Raw genomic sequence first — 12,817 nt, forward strand, 5'->3', positions numbered from 1 at the left:
AGATCTGTTAAGATAGGTTTCTACCATCCATAGTTTCACATTTAAACTTGTTTGGTCATTCCCTTAGGGTCGCATCAGTCGCCCTAAGTGTTTCACCCATCTCCCTGTCTTTTTGCAGCAATCTTCCTCTCTGGTTTTTTGTTGTTGTTGCACCACTTTCTAGCAGCTTAGTGTCACTTGATCCCAGTCACACTGACATTCAGATCTCTTGACCATTTCAGTGTATTTCCCATCAGTTTAGCCACCAAGTAGTACAGTGTTTGCAAACCCAATTTGGGTGGGGTTTAGTTAATTGTTTTGTTGTTCATTTTCTGTTATTTATTTCAGTTTATTTGCAGCAAGATATTTTCTTTTTTTAAAAATATGATCTGGGATTAATCAATTAATACACCTGCACACACAAGAACACCTTAAGCGAAGGGCACTTGGTTTACACCTCCAAGCCAAGACTTAACATAATAAATTTATCTCACCGCATTAGAGACAAAAAATATATTGTTGATATCCCTTCACCATTTTAGTGTTTCATGTGTCCTTCCATCATTGTGCCACCAAGGCATGCGTTGCGGAGACTATTAGGCCTTCACCCCCAGTTTCCACTTGGGTGTATTACTCCTCCCCGTTGAATTTGAGTTCATAGCCCTCCGAGTCCCCATACCGACTCTACTCCTGGTCCTTTTGATTTCGAGCCTCCTTCACCGCATATCATCACCATGTCTGGACCCACAACTGGTGCAGGATCCTAAACTAGTGGTGGCTCCGGTTCTATACTGGTGGTCACATCAGGCAGAACAGTCTCAGGAACCTTTATAGTAGCCCCCATGCTCCCCTTTATGGCTGGATTAAGTCTATCAGATCTTAACCAGTTGATAAACAACCCCATACACCATGATGTTGGTTGGCCCTCTATGCTGACTAAGCTTCCCTCAGACATCCCAAAATTTGAGGGTATTTCTGTAGAGGATTCTACCAACCATGTTCAATCCTTCCACATGTGGTGTTCATCCAACTCCATAACCAATGACTCCATTCATCTTCGACTCTTCCAATGCATGCTCACTAGAGATGTTGCAAAATGGTATGTAGACCAGCCCTCCGCCTCTCATTTCATTTTTGTGATGCTTGCTAAAGCATTCCTTTCATATGTCTAGTTACCTCTCCGATACAACACTGGTACAGAGCTATTGACCACATTCTGTTAGTCCTCCACCACTCGCCTTTCTGACCATGTTCAACAGTGGCGTCGAAGGAGGATCATGTGTCGTGTCCCGCCTTTCAAAGACCATGTCTATCTATATTGGTTTCTTAAGAGCCTTTTATCCCCCATTGGGAAAGATGTTGCATCCCATTTTCCTCAGACCGAGGAAGAAGCTCTCCAGACCGCTTTGAGATATGATCTGATTTATGCACAATCCAGTTATGTCTATACCAGCATTCCAGACCTCCATCATCCTGGAAGTGCCAATGCACCTGGGGCATCTCACACCGCTGACGGTGTCATTGGATCCCTTTCACACTATTGGCCATATTCTTAGTAGAGTTATGGCTATCCATAGGGGGATACTAGTTCCTCCAACATGTATGCCCCTCCTGCTAGCAACATGTTACCAGGGCCCCAAACAGTCTACCAAATTAGATATCATTTTTTGGGATTCAACTGCGTTAAGTAAGTCATTCAAACGTATGACCATTTCCATGAGAGGTAGTCGTAACTGACTAATTTCTCATGATTTTTGAATAGTTCACTTAGCACTCATTGCATCGGGTGATGCTTACAGGGGTGAAGAAGTGGGATTGAAACTAGTGAAATGTGGAGAACGAATCACATAGCATCAATCATCACTTCCGGGGCTTGCACCCGGTAACCAGGACTTCCCAGGAGGTCACCCATCCCAGAACTCCTCTGGCTCAAGCGCGCTTAACTGTGGAGTTTTTCCCAAAATCAAGCCCACTTAGCTTGCTACCCCATTTGCAAAACCTTAGCAAGTATTGTGCCTCATGAACCATTCAAGTAGAGATCCCTTGACTCTTTTTGAATTTAAGTATGGGGGATTACGCAGTGCATTATATTAGATATCATTTTTTGGGATTCAACTGCGTTAAGTAAGTCATTCAAACGTATGACCATTTCCATGAGAGGTAGTCGTAACTGACTAATTTCTCATGATTTTTGAATAGTTCACTTAGCACTCATTGCATCGGGTGATGCTCACAGGGGTGAAGAAGTGGGATTGAAACTAGTGAAATGTGGAGAACGAATCACATAGCATCAATCATCACTTCCGGGGCTTGCACCCGGTAACCAGGACTTCCCAGGAGGTCACCCAATTGTTGATCCTTCTTATGCACAACCTGGGGCTCCAACCCCTCAAGCATTAGTGTCATAGCATCCCATGCATCCTCAACCCTAGCAGCTACTGCCCCCTCAAGGCCCTGTAGTAGAGTGATACCAATCCCAAAAATTCGAAGAAAAAAAATAAGGGGAAGGTTAACAAGGGTAACCATGGTAACCAAGGTAACCAGCCTAGTGAACCCCAGGGGAACCAGCCTAACACCAACAACCAGCAACAGGGCGGCCAACCCAAGAAGAACAAGGTTATTTGTACGAATAAGCCTTGTGCATGTTGTGGTGTACATGGCCACTATCGACATGAGTGTCCCCTTTTACCTTATATGCGCCAAATGTGGGAAGCTCAAACAACTTCTAGAGGTCAACAATCGCCTTAGAATCCTGCGCCATCTCAACTGGAAGTGCTCACAAATCCTTTCCCTCAGCAAGGATTTGTTGCTGCTCAACCTCAGCCAGGTCAAGCAGCCCATCTCCCCCAACCTTCTAGTCCCGGTGACTACCAGATCCTTATGATGAACTTTGATGAGGTTAACCCCTCCAATATCAACCTACAAACTCGGTTGTGTCAATATGACAAGCCCTCGACTTCATGAGCTACTGAGTCCAAAACCAAAGTATCCGCTGAGCCTCTTACAACACCAAATGGTCCTTTACAGATCCCTCAACCTAAAGTTGAGGCCATTCCCAAGATCCCAAAGGGACCATTACGTCATAATGTGACTTCTAACAAAGTTTCCCATACATACAGTATAGTAGATGACTTGGCGCAATCACCTACCACCATGTCGACACTGGAATTCCTCCAGTCATGCCCTTCCCAAAAGAAAGCTCTACTAACTTCCTTGGGTGCAGTGGTTCCTTTCGATGATCATTTGATTGTCTTCCCGGATGATACATCAGAGCATCCCCCATTACCTTCGTCGGTTGCTTTCCAAATACGAATTAGAATCCGTAATGCCATAATCTCTAGATGCATTATTGTTGAAGGAGCATCCACCTGTGTGATGTTCGTTGTTGTTTGGAAATAGCTAAAGTCACTTGAGTTATCCCCCTCCACCATCACTTTGTGTGCTTGGGATGGACACTCCTCCCATCCCCTTGGCATGTACCACAACTATCCAGTGACTCTTGCGAGCAAGACTATCCATGTCGATATCGAAGTCATCAATACCCCTTTGGATTACAATATTCTCTTAGGTCGTAGTTACACATATGCCATGTCAGCTATCGTGTCTGTGGTGTTCTGCAAGATGTGCTTCCCCATGAAGGGAAGATCATTACCATTGATCAGTTGACTTACTACGAGCCGGCATCCATGACCTCCCCCGAGTCCAACATCTCGTTGATGTCCGACAACCAGTCTTCAACTCCTTGCACTAGTGTCTCACCTGGAGTCTATAAGGATTCCTCATTGTTAGGTGCCTTCCCTAGTCTCCCCCTCCCATTTCAGAACCTACTTCCATGAGTTTTTGCATGTTACAAGTGTCACGAGCTGCTCTTAAACAGTTTGGTACACCTAATCAATAGCCAACCCCTTAGCGTCCTGCTATTGCTCTTCCAATTGAACCCTCTGGACCCACTCCCCCGAGACCTACTCCATTTGTGGGTGCCTCTCTTATGTTCCCACCAGGAACTATTCCTCCAAGCCTCAACCATCGAGGAGCTATTCTGCTGGGACATTATCCTGCCGACCAGATACCTTTCTTATTCCCCCCTCCAGGAGTTTTTTCTGTACCTGTCATGGCTTTGCTGGTCCTTCCTCACATGACTTTTGGGATCCCAATATGGTACATCGATATCCCTGCAAACATTCCGCTTAGTCAGCCAAGACCTTATCACACTTTGACCCCGGCTCAACTAGTCCCCATGATCCCTATCGCTTCTCTAGTGCCATTACAACCTCAACAGGAACCAACTCCTATTGTGAAAGCATCTAGCTAGGGGGGCAAATCTAAAAGGAAAGATTCGAAGGACAAGGCTCCCCAACCTTCTCCAGCCCCTAAGGCCCAAAATCTGACACCCCCGTGCGCTTTGTGTGAAGTTATTGGGCACACCACCAACAATTGTCCTGAACTTCCTCAACTTAAACCATTATTTCATGAAGCATTCCCTGAGTCAAATATTCCGGAGGTCCATGTTAACATACTGATCCCACCTAAGAAACTCAAAACACTTTGCACAAGCCACCCTTGTACCATGTGTGATCTTCATGGTCACTATTCCCATTGTTTCCCTCGTCTCGATGAATTTCGCAATTTCCTTGGGGAAATTCGTGAATACAAGGCCACTTGTAGTGGAGCCTTTACTCCTCTACACATGGATTCTGGTACCACCAGTTAACCAAAACAGGGAAACTCTGTCCCTACTATTGTGATCCCTCCCCCCAATGTCGAGATGATGGACACCACAGACCTCATGCTTTACCTGTCCTCATCCTTGAGTTCCTCGCTGGAAAACCTTCCTGAGGTTTTTGTGCATGTTTTTATCGATCCTCCTTTGATAGAATCCAAGTTCTCAACATCAGTAGACCCTCTGTCTACCAGTCCATCGTCTACTATTCAAGACAATGTGTATGTGAACCTTATTTCTCAGGTTGATGCATTAGGTAATGACGTCGCATCGTGTAGTCAGTCTTCCTCCCATTCACCCATCTCCCATCCTAATGAGGACACCGAGGAAGCTATGTCTACCCCTGATTACCCCTACCTTTAAGTAAGGGGGCATTTCTTTAGAGTATTTTGAAGGCCATTTCCTTCCTAATTCTCTCAATGCACTCTACCTCAAGAAATTTCACTCATAGCACATCCCTTTTCTTTGTGTGTCTTTATTTCTGCCATGAAGTCAGGTAGATTGCATCGTCTCATCTGTTGTACTTTTCACCTTTCAGATGGATCCATCATCCACACCGTATATCATTCATGTCAACGATGCAAGTCGCTTCTCCTGGAATCTAGCCTCGGCAGCCTAGGCTATTTTTACCCCCTTGCATATGTTAGTCCTTTCAAACGTTGTGTGCACTGGATCTGCCACCAATAATCATGCAAAATATGATGTAGTGATAGGTTTGTTAGTTGATTCCCTCACTCATCGCATCCTTCATCTTCATGTTCGTTTAGATTCCTTGCTACTTGTCATGCAATTGAATGGTGTGTATCATGTGCATAACCTAGTCCTATTTAGAAAATATCCATGAGTGAAGCTATTGGTACGTGAATTTGAAACCATTACTTTCAGTTATGTGCCTAGAACCCAAAATCACTATGTAGATACCATTGCAAACAACATTACAGAAGGCAACCATAAATAAAGCAAATGGTGAACCATCATTGTCATATAAAATGCATAATCATATAAGTGTTTGGAGCCCATAGCTCTAAATACATCCAGTACGCCCATAACATACTAGGGGGCACATAAGACCCTACATCTCCTTTGGAGGATCTCGTGCCAAGTTGGGTCGAGATGCTTGAATCCCTTTTACGAGCACTCGGAACACAATGGCACTCCACAAACTCCTACTGCTAGGGGCATCATTCCCACCTTTGCATATAAGATCAGTATCTCATGCTTGGGGGCATGATGGTTTTTCCCTGTCCATATTCTCAACATAAGTCTCGGCCTAGATCCCACTGAATCTAGGTATGGTTGATTATCCTCCCATTCCTTGGATAGTTTCTCCTACCGGCCTCTCCGGTGAGCCATATGCACATCGTATATCGTAGAGGTTTGATGCCATATCTTCAAATATTCTACTCGATACCACATCGTCCCCATGTTCAACTTAGTGGGTGAGAATGATTCTAGACCTCCTCTAATAGTTCATTCTCGTTTTTCCCTTAATTCTTCACCAAGAACCATTGTTCCAAGCAGCATTTAGGCCATCTTTAGACAAGTAAAGCCAGTTGCCTAAAATTTTTAGATCCCGATTCCAATGTTCGGTTTTTCCACTACGATCTCCACAAGATTTAGGGCCTTCTCCTCCTCTCAAATTGGAAGGAAAACACCCTTTTATAAGAAAACCCACAGTTTTGTTGTCGCACATTGTGACCAGACCATAGCTCCATTTGATGAACCATCAGTAGTGTCAGAAAGCTCTCATCAAGCTATATAATGGGTCTTCCTCAGTTTTTAGTGATTTGACACTTCACCAAGAAGTCATTTTTCCAAGAAGAGTCACTTCGTCACCTCTCAAAATCAAATTTCATCATAAAGCGACACTTGTACTTTGAGGTCCTCCTCCTCTCAATACTTTTCGTACCTTGTGTCAATTTTCGTCATGAGTAACCATCATTTACTCATGTTTTGATGGTCCCCACCGAGCCTACTCTGTGTGGCAGCGTCATCGAGTCACCCTTGTTCAGAGCATCCGTGATGATTCACCCTTGCATTGTTGGAGTATATTACATGCCCCATTATATCACGTCACAATATTCCATCCATATTTGCATATCGTTCATCATGTGTTTCCCATTTTAGCCTCTAGTCATACTGTCCCCGTCCCCTCCAGAGTTGAGTCAATCGCTGCCAGGTCAACCATGCACTTTATGCTCTGACAAGGGAAGTCATATGTTTGTCCCTTAGTCCCACTTTTTCCCCATTATCCCTGGTGTCAGTCCATCAGTCACTTTACTATTTTCCCTTGTGCTTTAGTTGGTAATCCTCATTGCCTCATCTATCGCGGGCCTATTCTGTCGACATCAGCTCATTTATTCTAGAAGAACAACCTAGAGGGTGGTTTATCTTGGTTCCAGATTCCATTCTTGTTCGACACCTTGGATCGATCATAGGGTCTCATTGTTTCCCTTTGACTTGGTCATTTCATGTTCGTGATCCATACACTTGATGGTACAATGATGCAACAGATTGAACCGGTGATTCCTGGGTGTGTGTGAGATGTTTCAGACCTCATGAGGGGGTGGCCCTATAGGTAACCCCCCACATGCCCAGATGCATACCTACTATGCTACAGCCTCAGATTCAATTCCGCAGAGTTGATGGGTTTGGTCCCTACCAATCACAGTGTCCATAACATGCACGTCTCCTTCAAATGACTCGTTCAGTTTTGCAAATCCATTCCCTGTTCAACAGGGCTTCTTCGGTTGTTCTACTCTCCCTCCCACCCATTTCTTGAGGGAAGGGGCTTTGTATCTCATGTACTCAGATATTATTGTATTCAGTCTTGGCTCATGTTTTTACCAGGTGCATTATGTATATGAGACACATTGTATTATTTTCTGCTCTATTATGCAAGCATGTCATGTACCATTCAGCATGTACTTTATTGCTTAGTTTCATATTTCTGGGCAAACCATTATTTTTGTACTAAGTTATCTCGGCGGGTATGGGTATGCCTCCCCCACCTCATTGAGGTCCGGTACCACAACATAAAAGGAGACTTGCATTAGTCTTTCCCCCTATGTCGCTATCCTCTCTCAAATTCAGCTTCATTGTCTCTCTCTCTCTCCTTGACTCCCCTGTGTTGTCTAAGTGATTGTGCCTTTACAACGTACTTTGGTCATACATTTTGCTTCTAACACTCATACGTTGGGGAGCAATCTGTTATCACCAAAAAAATGATCATCTAGCCTAATTTACTAGATGGATCAAAGTACACCATGTAAAGCCAATTTTACCATAGTAAAATTTATTTCACCATGAGAAATTACTTAATAAACCACTTTTCTAAGTAATTTATAGTTAAACCCATGAAGAATAATTAAATAAATCACTATTTATCTGATTTTCTTCTAGGAATAATTAATTAAACCATTGTTTTATTATTATTCCTTGTTAAATTTGACCCAATCATGAAAAATAAACAGATAAATCATTATTTATCTTATTTTACTCTAAGAATAATTAATTATAGAGTTTAGGCTTCTGTGATCCATATCAAGTTTGTGAGAGATTTTTCAGCGAAAATCACATGAAATACCATTTGTCCTGACGATGAACCACACTGGTTGGTTCGAAACGCATCGACAAATGGTATTTCATGTGATTTTCGCCGAAAAATCTCTCACAAAAAAAATAATTAATTAATCACTAATTAATTATATTCTTTGTCAAATTTGACTAAATCCCTTAGGAATAATTAAATCAATCATTATTTGTTTATTATTCCTTAACTAATTCATTGAGATGATAAATAAATCATTTATTTATTTATTATTTCTAAATAAAAGTTTGAATATTTTTTCCTCCTAAACAAATATAATAAAATATTCCAAGTGGTTATTCCAAGAATGGGATCAATAATATTTTATTATTACTCATTATTTGAGGATAACTCAGTATTTTGTTATAAATAGAAGGGTTTTCCATTCATTATTCACTTTTGATTATTTTCATTGTTGCACTCTCTATTGTAACTCTGATTATTTTCATTGTCCCACACCATATTTTTGTTGGGTTTATGCATTAAAGAGGAGACAGACTCTACAGAAGTTGAATACGTTTGAGGATAGCCAAGAACCCATCCCATAGGGGGGGGGGGGGTGTGGTAACATTTATATGTTCTATTCACAGGGGTTATAATAAAATTATTCTTTACATATCTGGTTTCCATTGGATGATTGGAATTATTACTCTTTCTTTTTGTTGTTTAACCATGATTGTGGCATAGATCTGGACTTTTCCAGGTTTTGTTTATATCAGTTGTTGCAGATTAACAATGTTTAGTAGCCATTTATATTGTTAATACTGTTTGTCATCCACAATCTTAAGTGGGTTCTTTTAATACATCTTTGAGAAGAAGATGCTACAACAATGAGGTTGATGGATGACATATTGCTGCCTTTCACTAACTCGTTCATGGTTATATATATATAGACGACATACTCATCTGTATCAAGAGTTGGGAAGATCACTTGCAACACATTCGACAGTTCCTTCAAACTCTGTGGTAGAAAAAACTATGTGGAAACTTGGAGAAATGCACCTTTGGCATGAGCCATGTCCAATATCTAGGTTACATCATTGTTGAGCAAGGCATGCATGTGGATCCAGCTAAGATCCAAGTCATTCAGGATTGGCTGGCCCTGACCACTCTAACAGAGCTTCACATCTTTTTGGGCCTTGCCAAGTTTTATCGAAGGTTCGTGTTAGGTTTTTCTCATATCACTTAGCCTTTGATTCTAGTTATCAAAGGCGGAACGAAAGAAAAGTTTTCTTGTTCCGAGTCCCAACAAAAGGATTTTTTTCGAGCTAAACCGCCACCTTTGCTCTGCACTAATACTTACAATGCCAAACCTGCAAAAACCCTTTGAAATTGAGACAAAGGCCTCCAACTATGCTATTGGTGCAATTCTCACCTAGCAATGGCATCCGGTGGCCTCTCATAGTGAGAAACTTTATGATACTATTCAGAAATACCCCACCTATGATAAAGAGATGTATTCTATCGTGTAGGCTTTCCGGCAATGGAAACATTACATTACGGGGAAGGAGACAGTCATCCACAAAAATCACCAACCTCTTCAATTTATGCAGATACAAGGGAATTTGCAGAAGAATCACCATTAGAAGTGGTCCACATATCTGCAACAATTCCATTTGAACATTAAATACAAGAAGGGTAGCACCAATCATGTTGCAAATTTCCTCAATCAACCCCCAGTTGCAACATTAACCATTGCTCTCAACTCTTGAGGCCAAAAATGATCCATAGTTTTCCACCACATACCAGATGCTAGTGGATGGCAAGAAAGTATCATACTTCCACCTCCAAGACGCATTATTATGCTACCTAGGCCACCTTTGTGTTCCTTCATGCAAGCGTTCCAAGTTTATTTAGGAGGCGTGCTACAGTCAGGTTGTAGGAAACTTTGGTGTGGACAAAACTGTGGCAATACTACAGAAGTATTTTTATTGGCCAAAATGTCGACAGGATGTTGGAAAACATATCAGATCTGCACTTATTGTGCCATCACCAAGTCAACCATCAAGAAATAATGCGTGTACACTCCTCTATGTACTCCCATCCAACCTTGGGAATCCATCTCCATGGACTATCTATCTAGCCTCCCTTCTACCAGGCATGGTAATGATTGTGTATTTGTGGTCGTGGATAGATTTTCTAAGATGGCTATATTGACGGCCTGTAAGAAGAGTATCATAGTAGAGGACACTGCCAAACTCTTCTTCAAACGAGTGTGGGTACATTTTCAGATCCTGCAGACCATTATATTCGATCATGATAGCAGGTTCCTGAGCACATTATGGCCAATTCTCTAGTCATTATTAGACACCAAGCTCACCAGGTTGACTTCATTCCATCCACAAAATGATGGCCAAATACAGGTCATCAACATGATGATAGTGCACATATTACGCATGAACTACTCCAAGCATCCACAAACATGGGATGAGAGTCTTCCCTATGTGCAACACAATTATAACAGAGATCTCCATAGCTCAACTAGTCATAATCCATTTCAAGTGGGTCTAGGATTTCAACCGTTGGGTTTGATTGACATTTTCATGCCTCATGCGATTACATAGGAAGAATCTACACATGTACAATCTGACGCTGATAAAGAAAAAAGGTTTACTGAACACATCCAACACATCCAATAGAAAGTTCACAACATCTTGGATAAAGCCATTGCCAAGTACAAACAACGAGACGATTAACGTCAGGTGCCACATATGTTTCAGGTGGGAAACAAAGTTTTGTTTCATTTGTAGAAAGAATATCTTTTCAGAGCCCATTGAAAGCTTTGACCACTACAATATGGGCCTTACACCATCACCAAGGTTATGGGAGACAATGCTTTCAAGCTCAGCATTCCGCCATTCCTTGTCTTACATCCAGTGCTCTCAACCCAAACTGCATGGAAAAAACCACAACTGATCAGATCATGGACACACAGATAAAAAAAACTCGTCAATAGAGGATCCAACTGTATCAGATTGTCAAATCTAGCTAACTCCTACACCAAGGCAAGTGTCTAATTGGGGACCAATTTCACCAAAAGTTTCCCCATCTCATGGAGGCACTCAATGCAATGGGGATCATTGATTCCTAAGTGGGGAGGACTAATCCAAGTGGATATTGGTGGACCCCAACACTGTTTCCTTTCAATTTCTTTAATTCTAACACAACTTTCTATTTTTGGCAGTTTTTTGGGTCTTGAATTTCCAGAGCCGTTTTTAAGCCCTAAACGATGTTTTTTTTTTAATTTAAACACACCAGGACCATAACCCATGGGAAAGGGCTTTCTGATATGTTTTTTGTCCTCAGATATTTCTAATGAGGTATCGTGCACACAAAATGGAGATCGTATGGCCAAATTACAACCTTGGGAAATTGTTTTTCCAACTAATCCCAATGGGGCTCGCAAAATTTTGATGCTTCATCTCCTAAGGTTAGTCTTTTGGATGTTTAGGGTTTTCCATTGTTTTTTTAATAATAAAAATGCCTCTAAGCCTCATTGCAACATATTTCAGAAGGCATGTAGCCATCATATCTCTTCTCAGAGATAAGCTAGTTTATTTCCATTTGCATGTAAACAATTTGAGTGTTTTTTATTAATGAATTGAAATTCAGTTTTCATTGTAGCTTCATGTTTCTATTTAAATATGTATTTCATTTCCTTCTTGCATTAAACTATATCATTTTGAGAGAAAACCTAGTTGGAAGGTGAAGTTACTTTTCTCTCTCTTTATTTGAATAGATATGATGGAAATATAAAGGAGTGAGACATGTGGCTCGTGGGCTAGAATGGAACACAAACCCTCTCAATTTATCCCTCTCCCTTTCCACTCTCAGTAGATCCCTTCTAATATGGAACAAAATGCACTCAAATAGAATGGAATCATTTTCCATCCTAGTGGCCTGATTATAACATAGCTTGATAACCCATTAGCACTTAAACTCGACCCATTCAACCCTCAATATAAGTTACAACTCAAAATTTCTAGAGCTTTGTTCATAGGGAACATGTGGCTAGCCTCTTTTCCATGAGTAATGGGCCTCTCAAATTATGGTGGTCAATAATGATAGGTCAACTTCCTTGAGGCATAACTTTTTCATTTGAACTTTGTTTGACATGATTCTTGCACCATTGGAAAGATCTTCGAGTCTAAAATACCACTAAATGATGTTTCTAATAGACAACAAATTTTTACACCTAAAAAATGGCATTTAAGGCCTCAAATTGGCCCCAAAATGTTTCTGATCCCAATTATCCAAACTAGGTCAGACAAATAAAACTACTTCTATAAGTCAATTTCTCTATTTTTTCCACCCTAAAAGCATCAAGATGGATGGAAAATAATATAATGATCCAATCCAGATCAAGAAGTAGAGACTCTTGCATTTATTAATCCATGAGCCATATATAGGTCAGATAGTAATAAAGTGTCTAGATGGTAACTAGGATTATGGTGATTTTTATGAGATCATTAAAGTAATAAAATATAGAATATCAATGTGGATATCTTTAAATTTATCTACAATATATC

This window comes from Pinus tabuliformis, chromosome 7 (assembly GCF_031772625.1).
Source record: "Pinus tabuliformis cultivar Carrire ecotype Pingquan chromosome 7, CPIR1, whole genome shotgun sequence".
Classification (NCBI taxonomy): Eukaryota; Viridiplantae; Streptophyta; class Pinopsida; order Pinales; family Pinaceae; genus Pinus; species Pinus tabuliformis.